At 44.0% G+C, this 23,524-nt stretch overlaps 1 long non-coding RNA gene across 2 annotated transcripts in view; it reads right to left on the bottom strand.

The window, feature by feature from the left end:
• LOC135387148 (uncharacterized) overlaps window positions 1-23,524 on the bottom strand; it is an 86,077-nt gene that overhangs the window by 14,560 nt on the left and 47,993 nt on the right. The window lies entirely within an intron of this gene.

Below are 23,524 nucleotides of genomic sequence, written 5' to 3' on the forward strand. Positions count from 1 at the left end.
AAAATAGAGGTTACTCCAGGAAGTCTCTCTGGTGAAACATTTGACATTAACCATAGAAGTATAATATTATGGCATTAATTCCTTACCTTGTGACCAATAATAACACAAGTGTCACAAACCATCTCGGTACAACTGATCCACATTGTTTGTAGCAAATGTGTGCATACGATTCTGGTAAGTACACATTGTACCACATCCAGGAAGCGCAGCAACAAAACTACCAAAATTTCATTTTTTTCCACTTCCCAACCAATGGGATGACAAGAGGTACGTGTGTTTTTCACGCTGTCAAGTGCATTTGTCGCGCTGTTGTGCACTTTTGAAATTGGCTCCAATATGAATTCAAGGTGTTTTCTGGGGAAACGTACGTCAACTTGTCTGAAGCTGGTGAACACCGGCCAAAGGACCATTGACTATGCTGCATACACTTCACCGAAGACCAGTTTGCCAGAGCATCAGAAAAGCGCAGAACCGCTTGTCCATTTGCGCGAGTGACAAACTGTCGGCTCCGTTCTTTGGTTCTGCACGGTAGGTATGCTTGTGCCAAAACTCAAATAAAGCCAGGTGCAGAACACAATCATTTGTATTTGCTTTCATATTTCACTTCAATTCGTCACAGGAGTTCCATCGCGGTAAGCCGTCTCTGTGTCAGTGATTTCTCCCTCAGAGCTATATAATGAAGTGAAACTACATGGACTTAAATAACAACATGCCATAATAGAGAGCCAAACACTGCCAAAAGCCCAAACACAGGCTGGATGCCTCCTCGACTATAGCATAACGAAAATATAACAACACTGATAAACAAAGCTATGAGAGAGACAAAATGGGGATTTGTGCTCCTGTTTCTGCAAACCACATGCCTGACATCTTATATAAAGCCAAAGTGTGGATCATTTTCGTTCTAGATTGTCCACTCCCTAGTTCCTACTTCATTGTGTGTAGTGGGTACAGTGCAGTAGGTTATGTTACATTACATTGAATATTGCGACCAAACTGTTTCATAGACGTACCTAGTGACAAACGTGACATTCATATCGGCCCCATCTACCTCAGGAGTTGTTGCCGAAGTCTTGCCTCTAGTAAACACGTTTTGAATTATATTATATGGTATCTGCTATAGTATCCCCTGTTTTACTCATCACTCAGATACTCAATTGGCCATTGTGGAAAAGCCCACTTTGGATCAAGCCACAAACAGTTCGGTGAGCTTCAGACAGAGAGGCAGACAGACAGACAGATAGAGATAGATAGATAGATAGACAGACAGATAGATGTAGTGGGTGTTGTAGGGTTGTAAGGTAGCACCCTCTACTCCTTGTCTTGCCTTGGATAAGGGATTCCAGACGTGAGCCAATCCTGTTTAGTCTTCTCCTCCACTCGCTTACTTGAAAAAGTACCTTGGGGAGAGCTGGTCGCTCTCGGTTGGAACTTGTTCAGAGAATAACCGTGTTTGTCAATCAGCGCGCATCCGAGCCATCCGAGTTATAACAGGGGGAAAAACGTGCAGAACAAGGAGGTGAATGCTAATTTATGGTTATCGAAAACACATCTTACAAATATGATTTCTTGATGATTTCAGGAGACATTACACTCAGCACAAACATGACACATGCCTTCCAATTTCCTAGCAGTGTACTCTGCAGCAAGTCCTATGCACCAGAACCATGCCACTGACCTACTATCTGCTTCTGTTCCAGCTGTCCAGGCTTGCTTTTTGTTCACCTCTGTCCCACAATATTTGTGACATGCCACGATGTGCATATGGCTGGCTTTACCACAGAAATGTTGTGCATGACATTGCTTATGTGAGTCAGCGCGAGGAGCAGTAATTATTAGGGCTGCAGTCTAGATTTATCATGTGCCATGTACTGCACAACCTTCGGAGCCTCAAAAGCTGCTGCATCATCCTGTGTCGTCAGATGTGAGCACTCAACATGAAGAACAGGGTAGGGACATGCTGAGTGATGTGGATTCAGGCATTACAAACTATTTCACCGAGGAACACAGACTCGTACAGGACAATGCTCACTACTACATAGCTGGCCGTCTTGTTCACTTTTTTTCCTAAAGGAATTACCATGTACACCTGTTCACAAACACCGGTTTCCGAAGACCACATCCTTGTTTCTCACAACCAGTTTCTTGTTTTGTTTGTGCTGATGTACCTGGGGAACTATTTACAGGTGTCATGTTACCTTCAGCAAACTGTCTCAAGTGTGTTTCAAGACTGGAGGTACTCTTTCTGCAATCTGCTAAAAAAGGTGCTACACGAAAAGGGTGTTCTCAGGTTGCTTTCTGCACGTTTGTGTGATCAGAGCTTCAGCTCTCCATTTTGCAGTGACACATGTAAAGACCAGTTTGTGCAAATGTTCTCCAGTCTTCGTTTACTGTGGAATCTACAGCTTCAAAATCTACAACTTGTAAAGGTGTCCACTTGCAAGCGAACATTTGCTGCAAGAAGGGCCCACAAACTTGATATACCACATGCAGCAGTGACACCAAATGTGTGCTTCTTGAATACTTGTTGTGCTGCTTAGACCCCTGTTGTGTTTCTCTGTGCTTCTACCACGGTCAACATTATGACGTGCTGCTTCAGTCTTATGACAGGGAGGATGGTAACCAAGTGTAAGGGAATAATGAGAAGGTTCAAATTTCATACGAGATCCTCAAACTTTCATATGTGACATCACGATACCGCCAAATAAATTTGGAACTGTTACGCATTACTTATGGAGCAACCAGTATTTGTATTGTTTTTTGCTTACAAATGTGCAAACTTTTTGCGCCACACACTTTATACTTTCCAGTCTTTTCAGTGATACAGAGCGAAATCCCAGAATTTGTGACACGAAAATAGCAAGTGTTGGTAGACCGTCGATAACGCAACTTCCGAAGTACCGTATCTACCATATCCAACCAACGGATAATATTGTGATTCATGGACACTGCCATGGACATGATAGGTATGGTATATTCACGGTGACACTATCAACGGTCTACTAACACTGTCTAATATCCTGGGACCCAAACTTTATTCTCTGCCATTTAAGGACATGTGACATTCCCAAATTCCCATTTGTTGTGTGATGGGATGAGCCCTGGGATTTATTTTTCTGAAGACGCTCAGTAAAACTGAATCTTCCTTTTTTTTCTTTGCAGCCTTTATTTCTGTGTCGTTTCCGTAGACAAGTTCTAAGCTATGCGTCAAGATGCTGCCCACTATACCGCCAGTGTACTGTCTCGCGACCGGGTACTGATGACAATCACGTTCTCGTGGACTGAGCTATTCTGGGAGCCTGCTTTTGATTTTTGATTTGTTGCCCCAAAAAGCAATAATTGCACAGACAACCTGGTTTCATTTCTCACACCACCCAGTTCTATGTAAGAACATGCAATGTAATACAGCGATGTCTGTGTTAATTTGTTTGCTTGTCAGTTCAGAAATGATGTCCAGTTTATTTCATGTGCATACAGACTTGCATATGTTTGTATCTGGTAAAGTCTGAACAGGTTTATGCATGCACTGGCGCCTGTGTCAGCTTGGATACTGCACATAGGTGACACATGATTCAAGCCCACCAGCTATGCCTTGGAGGATACAGCTGCTGTTACTCCAGCTCTCAAATGGACTTGACCACATCACCAGCATTGTTTCCAACTATCCGAGTGCACCTAACATGATTACACAGCGGATCATCACTTTCATGGCTCACTGCACAGCATTCGGCAGAAATGCCCCCGGAAAAATTGTTCCCGGAAAAAATGTTCCTGGAAGAAATGTCCCCGGCAAAAATGTCCCCTGAGGAAAATTCACTTTTGGTACGCGTGGAATGGTTGACTTCGGATGTTAAGTTTTTACTAGGACGGTGTGAACGTTTGGATTTTTGAGCACCAAAGCGAGTAATCGTACATCCTATTCCATTTCCGAATCAAATATGGAATTCAATGTTCGAGTTCCAAATCGAATTGATGCTTCTACTAAACCGAATATATTTGAGTAGTCCCGAAGCTGCACATGTGAGGCCGGCATCTCCTTTTCGTGTGGATAAACATATACCCCCCCCCGGCACATGTAGGGAAAAAAAGAGTAGGCGCTATACTTAAGCATACATATACCGTACATGTTTGTATTCCAATATATGTTGTATATGTATACAATTACGGTTATTCAACGAGTCGCTTAATTTATTCGTATTAAATTCCATTTTAAAATGACTACTCACACACAGCATTTCTTTGCCTAGGGAGTCGCTGTGGGTCAGTTTTGGTAAATTTACTTCGTTGTGTCTTGCAACAAAGCGGCCTGTACAGTCATGGGGCTCCGGAGATGTGACACCGCTAGACATATTAAAATACACTCTTGCCTGTCAGTTTTGTTGTCCCCCCGCATTTTATTTTCCTTTTTACACATCACCCTGCACGTCGATCTGCGCTCTTCTAAAACAGAACTTGACATGCTCCTGGCCATTCCGAATGACATCTTCTCTCCTGATTTGTTGAAACTGGACGGCGTACTACTTTGTGTGACACTTCACATTTGTGCTAATTAGCAGAGAAAATGTTTTTCCGTGTTAGCGCCGCGAAGCAACTGTTGCTGTACACGGTGTACAGGCGTGGACAGAGGACAGCAGGAGGGAGGGTGACAGGGGGTTAGTATGCGACCTGGGCCGACTTCAGGGCTGAGTGAGCTGAAATTCGTCAGGAAAGTCCGACGGAAAACCCAGGGAAAACCTCAGAGAGCACACCTGGTGACATGATTCGAACCCGTGTCACCTCCCAGTCTCGACGTGAAAGGCGAACACCCAAACCGCTACTCCACGTGAGCTGGTACAGAAAAAAGTACGGCCCGCTCTTATGTTGACGTTGATGAAGAAAAATACTAGGGAGACGTTAATTCCCTCAAACCTGAAATGATAGCTGTGTCATCAGGCCTAAAATCTAGTCTCAAAATCCCGGCGTTCTGATTGCACATCAGTCAGTACGACGTCACGCAGGATATACTTCTTAGTATAAGAAGAAAGAAACAAAATAAGAATATCCCAGCCAAGTGTGCACGTTGTATCAACGAACGTGACAATTGATTGCAGTGTATTCGCTACGAGAAATCCTAAGTGAAAGTAGGTCGAGCTTTCCAAGTAGAAACACTTAGTAAGTGGTTAGGAATTTTAGTATTTATTTTTAGCCCGAGGACTTCAAGACCTGCAATATCGCAACCGAGGATTTCGCAAAAATTCCACGCGTACCAAAAGTGGATGTTTCTCGAGGGGACAGTTTTTCCGGGGGACATTTTTTCCAGGGGACATTTCTTCCGGGAACATTTTTTCCGGGGACATTTCTTCCGAGACATTTTTTCCGGGAACATTTTTTCTGGTTCCCGCGAGAACAGCCGCCATCCAACATATTGAGACACTGCTTCATTGTTCGATGTTCCTTCAGTGTTCAGTGGCTTCCAGCAGAACTGCAGCCGGAGTTAATTGGTTGACATCAAGATTGCTGATTTTTGGTAGAGCTAAAGAAAGACAACACACGACTGCCTTCCTAGAAGTCAATGGTGTGTAGTGATCGCCTTTCTTTAGCTCTGCCAAAAGTCGGCAGGGTCAGCGGTCTCACCTATCTGATTGAATGGTCTTGCCCTCCTCCAGAAAAGCGCTGCTGTGGTTAGGGCCATGCTGCAGTAGTGATGCTTCACACATGTGGAGGAAAGGAATTAAGTACAGAGCGGCAAGAAAGCAGGCGAGCTGGTGATAATTGTTGCCATTCAAAAAATGTGAAATCAGGCCTTGTCCGGTGCCTTTTGTCCAGCACCCTCAAAAAATCTTGTTGCCATCATGTGTTCGCCTTTTTCAGCAACCAGCTACAGCAGCTAGGAGAGGCAGGTTATAGAGATACTTGTGTCTCAGACAGCCTTCTCTGAAGCCTTTTCGACCTTTGTCAGCCATCACGCGACCTTCGTACCGTCGAGCCTTGATCCACCCACGCCGTCATCCCCCTTTTCCATACCTTCTCCCATAACTTGAAAACGCTTGCAAATAAATTTAATGTGAAAGTGACCTTTTCAAACTTTTTTCGTTTAGATCGCTTAACCCCTTTCATTGCTCAAGCATCACCATGTAAGAAACGCAAGTCCCCTTTTCTTCCCTGTCAAAAGGCAGCTGTCTATGAGGTCCCCATGGCCTGCGGGTTTTGCAATGTGGGTCAGACTTCTAAGTGCGTAAACGACTGCTTAAGGGAGAATGTGGGCAACGTAAAGAAAGCTGATCCCCATTCTAAGTTTGTCGAACATCTCCAGGAATGCAACAATTGTGAGTCGGGTTGGAAGGAGGCCAGGGTTGTGGTCAAAGAGGCTGACACAATGAAACAAATTCTACAGGAAACCTTAGATATCTGTACGTCTGGGAATGTCATTAGCAGTCCTTCGGTTTCCTACACAGAGCAGTTGAAAATGTTTCTTCCCCTTCTCTCCCCCCCTTCCCCCTTGATGTATATATCTGTGTGGGGTAAAACAAAACTTTCAGTTGTATTTGAGACTCGTGTATTGTGTGTTATTTCCCCAGTCTCAGGGTTCATTATGAAGATGAATTAAGTACCAACATCTCATATAAGTCCTCATGGTCTCTTTATGCAGCACTTGACAGTCGCAGTGGCTGACACCAGCGAACACTTTCACGCTTCTCATCGCTGTCGTTCAGAGCGATGACCTGTGTGTCACGAATATGCTTAATACGAACGCGTTTATTCGTAAGTGCCTCCAAGCCACACGCGAAATATTTTGGCTGTGCGCGAGGGGCAAAGTTTGCCAAACGGGGAGCTGAAAACCGGCTTCGCTTTTCCCCCTCAACTCGCGCAATCGGGGCCAAAATCTAGCCTCTTTGCAGTGGACATCCGCCAATTTCTGTGTGCGTGACGAAATCACGAGGGCCACGTTTCATTGGGCGCCCGGACCGGAAGTTCTGTTGTTAGTGAGTTTGTGAGAGCGCCAGCATCCGTCCGGAAAGCGATCTTCAATATGGGCGTCGAAGGAAGAAATGCGGAGACTTTGAGCCCGGAACTTCTTTCTGAACTTTCTGCGATCGAGAAGAAAATTCTGCGTGCTGAACAGCTCGGTAGGCTTTCGAAACGTCGCCGATGCCGCGGATGCGAGACGAAGTTAGAGCTCTACGAACATCAGTCACAGATGAAGCAAACAGCATGAGTCGCCTGTCTTCAGGTAAGCGATGAGCTTTTTAATGCACACTGTGATCGAACATGTAAACGTTCTCAGAAATTTCGTGTTCTGATATCAAATGCGCACTTGCTGTTCATGGTGCCGGTGTGGCTGGTGTGTCATAATGCCGAAGGAGATCGAATGCTTGTGCTGCAAGGAGCTCGAAAACACTGCCGAATGACTGCAGTATGAGTGCATTACAACCCACAAAGATTTCCAACTTCTATTCTTCAATATGACTGTCCTGAAGGTCGCATATTGAACTCCGTGGGCAGCGCGAACCTATGAGCGACTATATTCACAAGTAAGTCACATGTGTCCTTGTCGAACGATGTTAAAATTTGGGCGCCCAAAACTGGTTTGGTCCTGCAATAAAGTCGTTAAAAACTCCAGTACAGGGCGCAGCACATAAAAAGGCTATACAGTACACGACTCTGAACTGGAGAAAACCAATATAAGCAATTCTGTAATTGTCAGTGTGCTGTGTCCTGAGTCACGTTTTTATGTATTGCCCTGTGCATAAGGTTTTAGCGTAGGTTTTTAGCGATATTGAGTGTTCTTGATTGTCGATTCAGTGAAAAGTAAAACAATGTTGGGTTCTAAAAGAACACAGCATGTGTAGTAATGTACAAGGTGTGGGCAGGTAAACTGCAGTTGCTCTCAGGTACATGTAGAAATGACATTGCACACACACTGTACTGTAACCGGTTACCTATTTGCCTAAACTATATTTTATGTACATCTGTGTAGACGATGCAGATACACTGCGTATCGCCATTTTGCAAGGTGAGTATGGCACAAGCTTAGGAAAAACAAGATCATGGTCATCCCAGCCTGTGCAGTGAAGAGGGTCTGGCAAGCCTTTCCCACAGAAAATGCCACAGGCTTCAAGTACCCAAGATCCTAACTGGGGGTACCTCTTCGCACAGCTCGTCTATCACATTTAAAATAATTCAGCATCTGTATTTAGGATGATTTATAGCTCTCAGGATGATGCATGGTTCATGAGTTCAATATGTTGTGTTGAAACACAACACTAGTCCTTTTTAATGAGTCTTGCGGAACGATAGATGAGCACTCCTTTTGTGACACTGTGTACCATTGCTACAGTGAACAATTTCTTGAGCACGACTGATGAACGAACGAAAAATAGTCTTCTCTTCCAAATATGTATGTTCTTTGTAACTTCCGTATTTGTTAAGTGACCCATGTTGATGTCCCCCCTCATGTAATGCCTGCAATGGCCTTTGAGATATATTCATAAATAAATAAATATCAAAACCGGAAAAAGATGTAACACGTATCCTCTCTTTGTGTGAATGATACATAAACATTCTCAGAAGATTTGTACATAGTCACACTTTGCCTCATTTTGCATAAAGCCTACTTCCACCTCTTACATCATCTCCACATCTTCAATCTCCAAAGCAGTACAAGGCTAAAGTAATCAGCTACTATATAAAAAGAAGGAGGGGAGGAAAACAAACGCTGGCACATCTAAAATTCGAAGAAACCCTGGTACTTTCACGGGGCTACTCACGGCTCAGTGCTGGATCAGATCCCGATGGAAGACAGCTTTTCTGAGCCTCAGTGATAGATTCCCTTGATTGCACTGACTGTGAGGCACAACTCATTGGCTTGGTGGCAAGTGGGCTTGCGTCTGATAGTAGTAAGATTTGGAAGAAAGGGAGCAAGGAACATCTCTCTACGGTCTTAAGAAGGACATCAACATTACCTGTCAAGGTACAGCATTTCATGTTGCTTTCAGTAAGTACAACACTCCTCATTGCAGTTACCATTCGTGTTGGGAAAGCATGCTGAAGTTAGCTCAGGCAGTGCATCCAGAACTGTGAATCGGGTTCATAGAGAGCACCTGGTGAGAGGGACAGCAACAGTGTCCAGTAAAGACTCTCCAGGAATTTTGTGCAGGTTTGAGGGACACACCTTTTAATAGTGTTGATGGAAAGCAGGGTGTGTGAAACACTGACTTCTGGTAGATGAATTCTTGTTATTTATAACCAGGTACCCATGTTCTAGTAATCTAGAAAAAGCCTTGGCTCTCTTGGAGGAAATTGCTAATGAATCTGAGTGTCTTTTGTGGAAACAGGTTGTAACTGCCTTTCTATCCACCCTTCTTAGTTGCCCTAGCAAAAGCAAATATGTAATGCTGTACACCATATCTGGTGCTAGCACACTAATTGCTTTGAGTGTTCTCAGGCTTCTGAAATGGAGCTACCTCGTACATACGCTGTGTCATGCACCGCTCAACACAACAAATAAAAACAGAGCGTAAACGTTTTGTCGCCTATCCGGGTGGCATCATCAGTACAACAGAGGCCAAAGATGAGCACATCAGCCTATCTAAGAGGGAATCTTCCACATCCGATAGGGGGACACGGTATGTATTACAGGCTGAAGCATCACGCCTGATAAAGCAGGATTCTAAGAACTTTCTAGGGCCCCATCGCTAGTCATGAGCAAAGGTTACTGCACCATCAAAATATATGTCCGTTAGGACAGCAGTGGTAGACTGATTCGGTCCTGTTTAGTTAAGCTAAGCATTAGTAGCCCTGGCAACTGGCTCTTTTAGTCCCACATCTTTTGTCTATCTCACCAATGTAGGTTGCATCACATTCTATGCACTCAACTTGATATGCACAGTCAAAATGCCTGATGGACACAGTGCCCTCCAAATAGCGTATGAAATACGTTGGATGAAAGGAATGCGAACCACCGATTTGACTCCTTTGATGTTGTTTTTGATTGTTCTCTGTTGGAGGGATAATGCCACCTGGATAGGCAATGAAACGTTTACTCTCTTTATTCTTAATTGTTGTGTTAAGCCAGTGTTCTGAGTAAAGGATTTTACATTATGAACTTTGTTTGAATGATGATTAGTGGCGAGTTTCACACCCTGGGCCACTACTCTTAACAATTGCTTGTGGTAGTGTGGTGAAATGGAATAACGAGCCTTGTAGACAATATACTTGGATATATTTATTTATCTCTCATAGGTTGAAGAACCCAGTGTGGTGTTACATAAAGGAGGGGCACGTAATCATACAAGACCGATCACCAAAAGGCCTTGCTTTTGACTAGATTAAAATGTGAAGCGATTGTAACATAACAAATGCTGCATGGTGGCGATATGATAGGTTCTCCTCACGAGTTGTCGCCACGGTTACGGTTAGTTGAGAAACTGCATATCCAGGTAGCAGGATCAAATTTTAATTAGGTTACTTTAGCCAACACGCGGGCATAGAGCACAGTGTCAAAAGCCCTTACAAAATAAAAAAATACCTCTACGTGGACCCAGAAATCAAGACAGTTTGAAATGCTGTGAACGAATTCCACTACGTTAGTTTTGTCTAATACCCTTTTCTAAAGCCATGCTGGAATTTAAAAAAAGAAATCGACAGACTCGACTTGGTTGACAACGTGGTAGTACATGATGTGCTCCATTACTTTACAGGGAACCCTAAAAAGTGGAGCTGGTTAATAGATAGAAAGAGCATAGTTGCCACCTCTTCTGAAGACAGGAATTAGCTTGAGACCTATGTCCTCGACTCGCACACATACTAAGAACCTTTGACACAGATTAACGTATCTTCGTTCCAGCTCTTTCACTTTCAGATGTTCATCTCTGTTGAGTGGTCTGTCATTCTTGTAATACAGATTGGAATTGAAATGCAGGTGCATAAGGGATGCTCTGAAAGAAAAGTGTTTGGTTTTAGTCCTCTTAATGTTTCTGAAAACGAAAACAAACTTCACGGTGACTATTCTTCTGAAATGAGCAATTCCAGGATGACAGCAAAAAAATATATCTCGCCATATCATTATATCCACCTGGCACTTCAACTGAATAATGGCAGTTGAAGATGATGATGATTCAATTTAATGACGCATAAGCAACTCGGGCTATAGTGTGCCAAAACCATGGTAAAACTGTGACTTGCTAAATATCAGACGATTATACTAAAATAATATACTTTGTTGGTTGGTAAATTGAGATATAGACAAAAACATGATATGATAAAAATAAGCAATTGAAGAAAAGGCAATTGTTGGCTTTGTGTGACTGATGTCGAGTTTGCCACACTACGTGTTGAATAATAATGTACGCTGATACGCTGTAGCATATAAAGTACAATCATACACACGCTCAATATGTGGTGGATATGTGAAACCAATATACACATACTTACATTTCAAACTTTCTTGAAAAAGTCAATCCAAGTCTGTCGGATTTGCCAGACTCTATACAAAGCCAGTAAGCACAGTGTGGAATGACTGATTCATCTTTCGAAGGCAGAGGTGCAGCGGTGCAGCTACCACGACGCTTCGTCATCTCAATGCTTCGGAGCGGCATAGCCTAGTAAGAAGCCATCAGAAGGATCTCATAAAGATAACTTGGTTGAAAAAGTGGAGGGTTCTGTGGGATATGTAAGAAAGCATACGCGTTACACAACAGCTACGAGAATGATCGACTGCACCTGCATGGTTTTCAGTACGTAGACTTGGAACTGAAAAATAAATGTGCTAACCTTGTTGATACTACTTTTCCGTAAGGACCACACGAGAGCACATTTGGTTTCTTTAGTTGAAGGTATCATCAGGTCCCCATGCTCCTTTGAGATGCAGCAGACAAAATTTCGCTGAGGCGAGTGACTGCCGTTGTGGTTCGTCGCTTCGCAGCAGATCAAGAACAGTACACCGCAACGATAGGTGAAACGTTCAGAATATGGTGACCAACTCCAACACCAACCCAATGACCCGAACAAAGAGGATGAACCGGGAGTCACACAAGTTCACAGTTCGCAAGCTCGGCATACGGCATCCATTACAGCTGACCGGATACGGAAGCATATATCGAACGCCATGTACAGATTGAAAAGAAAATCGTAGAAACTGTTGCAGGTGATAAATGCAGGGTATATTTTTCTTTTTGAGGCTCTGTAACAAAAACATATTAACGTAGAAATGCATTTCATGAAGGAAATTGACAGATATTGCGTGACCACGTGACGCGTTTGAGCCAATTGTGGGTGTTGCGAGTGGCCCCCGTGTTGACGTCATGTTGATGGTGGGCCGGGGTGGATATTCTATATAAATGTATGTTTTCTCGGTTTGATGCTAGGCGTGCTGCACTCGGATGAAGTCGAATGTTTAAAATTCGAGTTTAGAGAAACCGTGGGGTTTTAATGCGTGAATTTTTGCATGGAGAGTCCTTGTTGGGTGCTTTATCGACTACAGGTACGAAAGAGCTCCCACAGTTTCTGGTCAGAGTCCCTTTAAGATTGGATACCATTCTAGATACCTTTCTGGATACCATTATTTCTTTCCCCGTGTCACCACCAGCATTGGGGTAGAGTATTGCCCCTGGCGATGAAACTCCCCATTCATCATCTAGCAATAAAGTTGTTATTTTGTTCCTGTTTTAAGCGATCTGGTGTTGGCGAAATTAGCCAGAACAGTTTTTGATAGGGTTAATCGAAGTGCATTTGAAGTGGGGTTTATAACTATATGTAGACGATTATTTTCTGTGTGGGAGCAGGGCAGAGCAGTTCGAAATCGCTGACTCCATCTGTATTTCAAAAACAGTAAAACCAAGCGTTAAATAACCTTATAAAAAAAAAATTTCCAGAGGCCCTGTGTCCATTAGGTTGATGAAAGTTGTTTAGGACAAATAGGTAGACTCAGGGAAGTGGGATAAAGCTCTAATGTAATTAACGATGTAGTGAATAGCGTAACTAAAGATTCGAAACGTCAGGGTAGGGGAGAAAGTAGAAGGGAGGGGAAGGTTTGATGTAGTTACGTACGTACATAAAGCTTCACATCGACTTAAACCAGCAGCATGGCCGAGCAGGTTAAGGCGTCCCGCTCGTTGGTGGTAGCCAATGTCGTGCTGAAGACACTGAGGTGGTGGGTTCAAAACACAGAGTCGAACCAAAAAGTTTATCAGTTCACTTCAGGTTCAGGTTCAACGATACGTGTTCTGTTCCGGTTCAGCTCCGGAAGGCAACGATAATGGTTCGAACCGGTTTTTCCCAAACGGTTCGGTTCACGAACCGGTTCAGTGCCCACGGGTGGGAATGAAGCACAACAGGCAGGTTAAAGCCGCTTCCGTTTGTGAGGTACAGTGGTTGAAGTGGACAGGAAGGCGTGAACGTCGTTTAAGATATTGAAAAATTTTGCGTGATATGAAAGACAAGATTAGTAGTGGTTACGATAGGAGCAAAACCATAAATTGCAGGTTGGGGTTGACTTCGCCAGCACGTCGCTCATGTCGTGGTGGTTATCTAACCCACCTGGTTGTTCGCAGAACCTCGGCATGAATATAACAGTCAACCAAGCCTGCCACCTTAGCCTAAGTCATTTAAGTCATTGCAATTGTTGATTACCAGTTAGTATAGACACGAATACACGTTAAGCAGCGAACAACGCTTCATACTAGTTGGACTGGCACGGGGGTTCTAGCGTCTTTAATTAAGTTGGATTGGAACGGTGCGACTCCGAGCCCGGGGTCTCAATGTAAAAGGCGCGTTATCGTGTTATCACTGACCACTGCCCTAAAGTGAGGTGTCTGTAGACAAAAGACAGAGCACGGGCAAGAGAAAGGTCAAAGAGAGAGTTCGACCCATTTTCAACCTATTGGTGATTCTTAAATACTATGTCAGTATGGTTGTTTTACCTCTTATTTCAAATGCACAAAGAAAACGACCTCGATATGCTCTTGTCATTCGAGCATGAGGCTGGCTGGCCCTTTACTTTTTAAGGGGCTTACGTACGCTCACGCGCTCTATGCGTCAGCGATCAGTTCTACAGTTAGGGAGGACACCCTTTATAGCTGAGGCTGATAAGTATATTATTCTATTATATGTCACTTCATGAATGCTACCCAAAACTGCCGTTGACCCTAATCCTTGTATTAAATCCCCAGGCTAAATAATTCCGAACGGGTGCACCAATAGAAGAACTTTCTTTTTTACCAGTGCCTGTCCGATACCACCTACAAGCTGCGCGCTGTGTGAATGAGTGGGAGGCACTCATTATTTAAATACAAATTCAAATGGGTTCCGTCAAAATACAACGTCTAAAGCAGGGCACCGCCGGCATCAAATGGGCACTACCCATTTGGGGACCTTCAGTGGATACCCTTTGGAGAAAAACCTGCCTCAGAAGCGGGATTTGTTGCAGTACTTAATTCTTCTGCTTCATCTGCCTGGTTGCAAACTGTTGGTGTGCCAGACGATTTGAGGTTGAACGATGTGGGAGACGCATGCCTGAAGCTCTGAATTTGTTTCGCAGATGTCGGTACTGCCCTACAAGTACACATATCAAGCTTTCCAAGGTCGGATGCACTATGTGCAAGGTTACACGTGGGATGTGTGTGTTAAGATTACACGTGTGAATGCCTTTCGTTATCGCTCCACGTGTTAGAGAGAAACTGATGTTCTGAAGCTGGAACAACATAGAAGGGACAGATACAAACAAAGCCTCAAATTGCCTAAGAAATCAACGAACCCACATGTCAATCAATCGAACCCACATCTTCTGGATTGTAATCCAGAAGATGTGGGTTCGATCCCTACAGCTGGCTAACCTTTTCAGTGACTTTTATCTTTCTTCACGTGTTACTACTATGTTGCAATTGGTTGGTTTCTCTGTGTACTGTATGTACTTGTCTGCTTCCACTAAACTTCTGTTAGTTGCGAGTCTGCAGGTATCCTGTCAGTTATGTTTTAACCCACTTGTCCATGTTCCTTGCTACAGTTCCACTCAGGTATGTACTTCAACCAACTACCCTGATTCACCCCACTTGTTAAGTCATATCCACTCCTTATTGGTGTTTTGTAAAAAAAAATCATCCACTAAGCACTGTGCACTTAAGGGTTAAATATATATAAACTACAAATATGATTGATCGTCATGAACGGTAAAGGCTCGCTTACTTGTGCGTCAAAGTCAGATGAGTGTTGCTCATCTCATGGATGCCCCGAAACGACAACTACCGTGAAACCGCAGCACTGGCGGAGTTTCGAAGGCAAGGCTTTTGAACTGAGTCTTTCTCAAAAGCCACAGAAAACCTCTGTGCTTGTTGTCTCCACCATGCTTGCTAAGTTCATTTTGAGAAACACAAAGAAATGCATGTGTAATAATCGTGCAATCATGAAACCACCGGAACTTCCAGTGCAGCCATTCCCCCAATGAGCTTCTAGCACCATTTTATGTCACATCCAATGGAAGACCATTATAAGCAGACTATACTTCGCGGCCGTGAAGGCGCCGCAGAGGAATTGAGAGGGGTAAGCAAAATAACTTTTCAATCCCTAGGTTGGAACAGTGCGCTGCGCCACAGAGTCTAAACGTGTTGCATGTAGCTTGGAGCCATTATTTACTTTCCTGTTGCGTAAAAATAAAAAATCTGCACTGTGGTGTTTTACACCATATTGCAGCACATTAAGGAATCACTCAGCCTCATTCCAAGGTTGTACTCTCCCTTCTCAGGTGCAGTGATGCACACACGATACCAGATATATACATAGTGATGACCTCTGGTCAGGGATCATTTAAACCCCGCTAGTATACCGGATAACATACCCAATACGTAGTGTTACGGAAGCGTTATCGTTCCCCTGCTTGCATGCATTTCCTGAAATGCACTTTGTAATGACCAAAACTAATTGTCATTCCTTCTTGAACAATGTATGCTATGGGCCTTTCCTTAATGGGCAAAGTAGCATTTAATTGAAAACATTCTTTTCTTTTTGTGATAATTCTTCGAACTATCACACCTGTTTCATGTTTAGCCAATGCTTATCTGGAAGGCATCAGTGCAAAGCTCGACCTAACCACAGTCAGAAGCTGTTCAATGAGCCCCTTTATAGATGGTGAAACCTCCTTGTTCTTGCATATTGTCTCACTTATGGAAACGGTCCAATACCGTTCGTTCTATTGAAAAGGTATTCGATAATCACGTGGTGTGGATGATGTACCTACGAAGAAGCACAAAACAAAACAATGGTTGAAGTGTCGACCGCTTGGCACCAGTATTCACTCTACGAACCTGCAGGAGACAAACACAAGGCCTACTGATGTTTTTGAGAGTCCTAGTGTTGTTTTTTTGTGTAGCAATTCACGTGGTAATTAAAATACGTATATCTCCACAAGTGACTTTCTATTTCTGTCCTTTGTATCCTCGTACTACTTTTTTCACAGCTATCGTACGCAGAGCAACCATATTTAGATATCCAGTTCTTATTACTGGGTGGTACAAACAATAGAAGAAAAACAGCAATGTACTGTGCTGAGAAATACAAAAAAAATGGAAAATGATTTGGTGCAGACATAGGCGTCACCTATAAACGAACAGATATGGCTGATGAACATGCGATGTTTAGGATGCTGATATTATTTTCATACCATAGACGTACGCCAACCATCACACAGGGTGGTATGTGACTGCCCATAGTTTAACCACGTGTGAACCACATCTTTCGTACAGGGTAACAGAAACACTTGTAGAGTTCTCGTGAACAAAGCAACCACTCAGTGCATAATTTATAGGGACGCAGATGTGGCTACTTGAACTTTCGCCTGGCTTATTGGAACTTGCCGAGTTGACCTTTTTTGGACACCATAGGGCTTCAATTCTCATTGTGAAGGGGCTCATAATTCGAATTATTTGGTGTGGGTTTCAATCCCCCTGCTTGTGCCTATCCTTCAAGTGCCATTATTTAATAAAACAAGGATGTTGCACATTGTCCCTATTTGCCAATAAGCTCAAATGAGCCAGTCAAAAATTCGAATAGCCACATCTGTGTCCCCATAAATCGAGCACTGAGTGGTTGCTTTATTCACGAGAACTACGAGAAACTGAAGCATGCAACCGGCATTGTGAAACTTGTGTTTGTCCTTCTCTGTTTAATCATCACATCCACTGCAACGTTATCACTGTTCTCATCAAGTGAATGAACCAAGATAAGCTTATAAGGCAGCTGGAAGGGCCACTTCAAGAAGGAGTCTCCCCCAGAATTGCACTTTTCACTTGCCTATAAATATGAGGGAGATCAAGAGTTGCTGCACATTTCTGTGGGAGCGACGAAAGTGGCCTCCATACCTGCAGTTTTTCCTGGGTCATTTCCTCGCGCTCGATTCGCTTGGTCCTTTTTGTGAAAACAGCAATGCCATCAGCACACCAAAGGAAACATACCTTGTCATTGGACCAAACTTCTGTCTTTCGTAAAGAAAGAGTTTATTTGTGAGAATTAATTAGGGCAATACTAAAAGGGGTCACTAGTGCAGCTTTAAGGTGGCCCGCATTGCCAAATATCGCCACATAAATTGTAGAGGCTGAACGAACAACACGAAGGACAACACGATATTTGAGCCTCAGCAATGCGGAGGAGTGAATGATAACTGCCCTGCTTCAGATATGTTGCAAGATACTGTAATTAAAAAATAACAGCAAAGAATTGCCCCATCTTTTAAAAAATATGACTATAGTTGGTGTGGACACCATGTATTTCGTACACACACCTACATCAGGTTGTCAAGTTTCTGTAATGATCGTACAGGCTGTGGCAATTAACAGCCGTAAGTGTGTGTCCGTGGGGTCTCATAGCTTCAACCACAAACTACTCAAGACTTTAGAGAAAGGTAATGCCAACAGTAACTGAGTTATTGTGAAGAAAGCCACCATTCAGTCCATCTTCCAGACAGCACAACTTAGACCTCCCATAGCCGATATTTCACCTATCGACTGACCTATTGAAACAATGAAGGAACTTTTAGAACAGGTGTGTCACATCAATAGTATATTCAATGTTCTTTTTGTCATCAGTTGGATGAATCAAGAGCAGCTTAAAAAGCAACAACAGGGGACATTTCAAGAGGGAGTCCCTTGGGCGTCGACAAATATATAGGTAAGCACATATGGAGATGACACCATTATGTTTTCTGAACTGAACAGGAAACTTTATGGAATAGCCACAGAACTAAAAAACATCAGAGCAGGTGATGAGAACCTTCTCCTCATCTGCCTTGCTCTTGAGCTCGTCAACGTCCCGTATATGAAAAATAGCAACGTTGCTTCCGTACCCAAAGAAAGCCCATGGAGCCCGAAGGATACCTCTCATGTGACTCAATTGTTGCTCTGTTGATGACGAAAGAAGCTGTATATGTTCCAACATCGCTTCAAGTTTCTCGGAGCATTGTTTGCAGCCCTCACTTGAGCTACCCCTAGCCACATCATTGTGCAGTCCCACAAGAGTAGTGAGTGCCTCCCCGACAGAAATGATGCGGTTCTGGAAGCCCTTGCGACTTGGTTGTGACGTTGATCTTCAACCAAAGACAATGCTTTGGTAACTGTGCACATACCAGTGATAATGTCACTGAGGGGATGCTTTGTCCCTTCTAAGCATGTGCAGTACTGCAGCATAATTCATGATGGATTCGTAGTGTCGATCCTCACAGTATGGCTATTTAGCTGGTCTTCAATAGCACGGAGCTTATCAGCTATATCTGATAGTGCGGTGTTGGTCTCCCTTCCAAGCCTAATGACGTTCTTGTTAACACAAACACCTTCACTCTGATGTAACGTATTTTGAGCCCCGCACTGTTCTTCCACATAATGGCAGACGATGTCTTTACGGAGTACCATGGCAAAACTCTTGTTACAAACTAATGCGTGAAGCTCACAGTCCTTCAAGAAGTGAGATTTCATTCGTTCCAACAATGAGACGAAATTACATCCATGATTGAAGTTGCAACAGTGAAATTAGAGCTTCTGGAAAGGCATCATTCTAACTCGTAAAACAGGCCTTTCACTTTCAAGGAACTTTTGCTTGTCGAGCGGACACTGTCGGTTACTTCGAAGAAGGCTCTGGTAACAGCCTTCACAAAGTCAATATAATTCGAGTCTGAAGATGTTTTGAGGAATAACCACGCACAAGTAACACGATTTCATTCATGGAGGTGCACAAATTGCAAGGGACGTCAGTAGAGGGCTTCAAGGTGTCCGAAAAGTTAGCTTATGGAAGACTTTGTACAGTTTAAAACGAAGCCTTCATCGAGTCTGCAGCCGTAAAAGAAACAGAGATATGCCATGCAGTGCACAAGCTTTTCTGCCTCAACAAGTGGAGTCTGTAGTGAAGTTGAACGGATCAATGGAAGGCATAGGTCGGCGCAATCACGATCGTACAAAGCCTGATGATCGCGATGATGAGTGCGATCACGAAGCACTGGCAAGGCTGCCGCGATCATGATCGCGCCGACCTATGATGGCAGGTACTGCTTGCAACACGGTTGCCTGAAATCAGCACCCCGTGGTTTATCCCATCTCAAATCTCGAGGTGTTACAACACCATTACTTTCGAGTAAGAGACACGTGCAGCATAGGGTCCACATTTAAATACAATATTGGAACAACATTTTCGAGGGCAATCAGGGAAGTATGGGCTGCAGAACTACTGACAGGCGATTTCAGACAACCGTGTCGCGAGTAGTACTTGAACCAATAAGCGGTGTGTGACATGTGCATCACGTTTAAACGATGGTCAAGACAAAATCAGATGGTTGGATATGTATTTTGTCGAGGTTCGTACGAGGGAACAAAGTTTGCAATGCTCGCACAAACAGCGTCAGCACAAATTGCAAGAGCGGCATTTGGGTCGCCTGAAGAATAAATGGGAAATGTTGTACTCAATAATGTGGTGATACAAGCCAGCAAGTCGGGAAGGAAAGAACATATAGGGGAAGAAAGAGAGGAGATAAGCATTATAAAGAGAAAACGGGTTGAAACTTGGACTTGTTGGTAACTCACACTGAAGCATTATATTGTGCTATCAACAAGCGTGCATCACAGATTTGTGTCAAGGCATTGGTTGTTTAGAAATTATATAAAAACAAGACAAAAAGAGCGTGTCGGTTAAACGTAAAAACAGTGAACAAACACTAAGGAACACACGGACACAACACAACAGGATAAGTGTTTGTTTCAAGGGGCTGCAGCACGCTCGCTATTACTGAGGTGCATGGACAAATGAGGATGTACCTTCCCCAGGACATTATGAGTTTAGATTTACTAGCTCTCTTCTGAGCCAATATCCAAGAAAACTAAAATTGAGCATGCCATATTCTATCTTATGAATGCGTACTGCTGCAAGTGACATGGACTGGTGAGTCCATGGAACAGTTTCCAAGATGGTGTTTGGCAGCTGTGAGGGATGTGCAATTTGTATGTAAGCAAAGGCAATGTGGAGTACACATGGCAGTACATGTAAGGAAGGGTAGAAGGAGGGGCAGCAGCACCAGGCAACACCAGTGCCAGCAGAAGTGTCCTGGAGGAGATCCTCCAAGAGTCATTTTCAGTGTTCATGAGTGTCAAACCTTGGAGGATAAAGTCAGGAACAGCACCACAAGGAAGAACCTCTTAAGTACAAGACCAGAGTGGGGCAACTCAACTAACCTTGTGTAAATGTCATTCCTTTCATAAGCAAGGCACTTAAAAGAGTACACAGGGGCATCCAAATAGCGCAAAAGGTTTTGTGAAACTTGCATAAACATGGCTCCGCACGTTCACCCCTCACTCTTTCCAGGAGGGGGGTCCAATATGGGAATTTTGCAATTTCACTTAACTCACCGCTCCGGGTATCCTAGAAGTTCTCATCATGCTGCTATCACAGCATGATGAGAACTAGGAAGTGAACTGTGAAAGACATTCTCTTCCTTGCGGACATGGTAGTCCATAGTTGGAGTACAAAGGCTAGGAACATTGGGGAGCGCCAAAAGATAGCAGTTAAAACTACTTGATTTCAATTTCTCAAAAACAGCAGGCGACAACGGTGGAGGAGAACCTCCTGCGAAGTGTGCTGGAACAAAAATATTTTTCGAAGCGAAAACAGATACTATTTATTACTTATTACGCGACCCTCCGTAAATTCGACAGACCTGCTCGCCTCGACACAAAACAAAGGGTGAGTTGCCCATGTTTCTTTCGATTACGCAAAGAAAAAATCCTCAAAGCCTGTTTGAACTGTTCCCTCATTATTTTGCCACCTTTGAATATGGGGTACAAAAATTTGTCGATGCACTGCACTGCTCTCTCGAGTTCTTTTACTCTTTCGGGTTTCTCTAAGACTGAGGATTCCCTGGAACCACAGTGCTGAGCAGTCCATAGACATTTTATATAGTAGCAATACATTTTTTCATAAGGGAACGGTACTTTTTTTAGTTGCGTATACAAGTCTGCAAGATCTGTCTGGCGGCGGCGTTGTTTGCGATCGTCTTGCGTTCGTCAGCTTTTATCGTGTCAATGACAAAATGATAGACAAAATTAGAAATTGATACATGATAAGAAACAAAAACCTTCTGTTGCACTTCCCCGACAACACGTATCGTTTTGGGGACGTCCCAAATAGATCCCAACGTCGCTGGCTCGATTGAGGGATCCGTGGGGATGCCTTCAGAACTTATACTTGCTACGTCGAGCAACGAGGTCCGAAAAACGTCCCCATGGGAGCATGTCAGAGACCTCTGTATGAGTGGAGGGAGAACTGATTCACGGCAATGAGAGGAGGAGGGCGAGACTGCTGACTGCGCGGTTCAATTTCCAACGGTCTTCTTGCGATCGCATGTGCTCCAGCGAGGCCTTGTCAATGTTGCTGCCAACGGCGTTATGTCAATGAATTGTAAGTATACTTTTGATGTGTTATTCGGAATCGAGAGTGAAGCTTGCTGTTAGTTTGAAAGCATGCAAAGCGTTGTAATGCTCAAACGCGTTTTTCTTCGTTTAACTTCGGTTTAGGAACATCGTGAGCTACTCCTCGATCAAAGTGTGTTTATCATGAGATGCAGCAAACGAACATCGAGGCGAACACTTCATCGTCATGTGAGCCAAGCTGTAGCGGGAAGCTTTTGCGTGATAAACTGAAGGAGCATCATATGACTGTCGCAACGATGGTGATGCCGGCAGTGAAACGCGTTCGATGTTTGTGGGCCAGTCAAGCGAACCGCTTTCGATGTTGGTGAACACTCCTAGTGATCATGAGCCACGTCCCGTGTTAGTAGATCAAAGCCTTGGTAACCACGGGAGCAGTGATGGGATGAGGTTCGTGACATTGACGGTGCGAACTTGACTGAGTCACGGCCTTCCCACCCGGAGGAAGCACTTCCAAAACTGAATGCAATTTTCGTACCTGAAGCATCATGTGTGCTTCAATATGTGGCTACCTACACCTTTTACGTTTTACAAGTCAGTATTTTTGCACCTTTCATGTGTTGTACATGCAGATAAGTGCACAGTGCTTGGAACTTTGATACATTTGAGATGATCTCATTTTCTTATTGGAACCTGCCATCGCCTAAGTACCATCATTTATTCACACTCACACACTGTTGCGAGAAGAACGATACCTGGTCGCCGCATCTCATCATGCTCAGGCGAAGTCAGAGACTTTTTCATTGAAGTTTTTCTTAGTGTTTGAATGCCAGGGTATTATCACGGTCCCTTGATAGCTTCCTGGTCACGCAGCTTCTCCGTAACTCTATGGGGAAGCTTTGCCCAGGGACCGGAGCGCCCGCGTGCTGGCGCTGCCATCGGAACGCGGGAGAAAGAAGCCTGCGTCTCCCATTGCAGTACACGCTTTTCGGCTTTTGTCGCGTTATAACCGTGTGCTAGCAGCATGCCAGAGACATACTGTGTTACCAAATGTCGCTCTGGTTATTCGGGAGGTGGTAAGGTATACATGTTCGCTTTTCCTGCGTATTCTGACAAGTGTGAGAAGTAGAGACGTTCCATCAATCACATTGATGGTGGGCAGTTCAGTTTTGACTCTCACACGTGTCTGCGAGAAGCACTTTGACCACAGCGATGTCGTATGGCACGACGAACTCGTCATCAACGGCGATAAAGTGCTGCACAAAAGCGTGGAAAGTCAGAGCTTCAAGAAGATGCAGTGCCGCGCATATTCGATGGCTGCCTTCGTATCTGAGCACGCCGCAACTGCGAAGCCGTTCCGTCAGACAACGATGCCCGGGAAACAGCCCCGTAAAAAGAAAGCGTCTGAGACACCAACAACGAACTCAGTGCTTTTGTGGATAGAATGTGAAAGAAAATTTCTCATGCAACTGGGGCTTTTGAGCTGATTTGGCTGTCAACATTTGTAATAATCGTGTAATCGCGATCTGGCGATCGCATCAAATAGTAAGGCAGCGTTCACACGGGGCAGCTTTTCCCAGCAACTATAAGCAACTTTGGAGTTATTGGCAGTCGGCCGACACGCCGACACCGGCAACCTCCAGCAACTCAAGTTGCTC

This window comes from Ornithodoros turicata, chromosome 3 (genome assembly GCF_037126465.1).
Source record: "Ornithodoros turicata isolate Travis chromosome 3, ASM3712646v1, whole genome shotgun sequence".
Taxonomy (NCBI): Eukaryota; Metazoa; Arthropoda; class Arachnida; order Ixodida; family Argasidae; genus Ornithodoros; species Ornithodoros turicata.